The sequence below is a fragment of the Protobothrops mucrosquamatus genome, unplaced genomic scaffold (assembly GCF_001527695.2).
Source record: "Protobothrops mucrosquamatus isolate PMUCROS unplaced genomic scaffold, P.Mucros_1.0 scaffold45, whole genome shotgun sequence".
Lineage (NCBI taxonomy): Eukaryota > Metazoa > Chordata > Lepidosauria > Squamata > Viperidae > Protobothrops > Protobothrops mucrosquamatus.
Genome location: NW_015386427.1, coordinates 4,729,288 through 4,730,190, shown reverse-complemented (window position 1 = coordinate 4,730,190; position 903 = coordinate 4,729,288).

Here is a 903-nt window from a genome sequence, read left to right as displayed (position 1 = left end):
TCGCCAGTGTTAGATCGCGCAGGCAGTAAGACACGAGTCGAGTGACAGTCAGCTCTTGGTTTATTGGCAAGGCATAAAGTAAATCCGGACTAGCTCTCTGGGCCAGGGGAGCCCTCTTTTATGGGATTCCCCTGGCTTGTAATCACACAATTCCATTGGCTGGCAAGACCCTGTTGCTAGTTAGCCAACCAGCAACGGGTATGAAACTGTATGCAGATGGAGAAGGGCAATCACCCTTAATGGGCGATCAATGGTGAAGGGCAATCACCCTTAATGGGCGATCAATGGTGAAAGGCAATCACCCTTAATGGGTGATCAGGATATGCATAGGGGATTAAGGGGGGGGAATACAAAGAACACAACAAAACCACTTCGCGGGCCGCATCCAGCCCCCGGGCCTTGTGTTTGACATGTCTGTAGTAAAGAGATGATCGGTGAAAGAAAAGAAGAGATGAACTTAATCCCCATTTCCTAATACACAGTTTCTTTTTATCAGACCCCTGCTTCCAAGACCAAACACATTTGAAAGCTCATGGATAAGAAAAGTTGAATTCTTGCAACTTTTTCATAGAGGTCATTTCAAACCACAGTTTTGAAAATTTTTAACACAATAAAACTTTGTCCTCATTTAGCTGAAGTGGAAAAGGCTGACAGTAAGCACCAAAGCAACAGCTCTCCCTTGTGACTAAGAAAGGAAACAGTTATTTTATTCTTTAATATTTCAACTCTGGTATCCAATTAAGTTTGTGTGATAATTATTGTTTGTTAAAAATTATAAAAGGATTAGTTATTTCTATAGGAATCATTTATTTCAGTGCTGTGATAAGAGAATTTATTATCATTATTTCTCATCGCACAGTCAGCCAGATGTTCAGACTGGATTTGGCATTTTGTCTACCTATC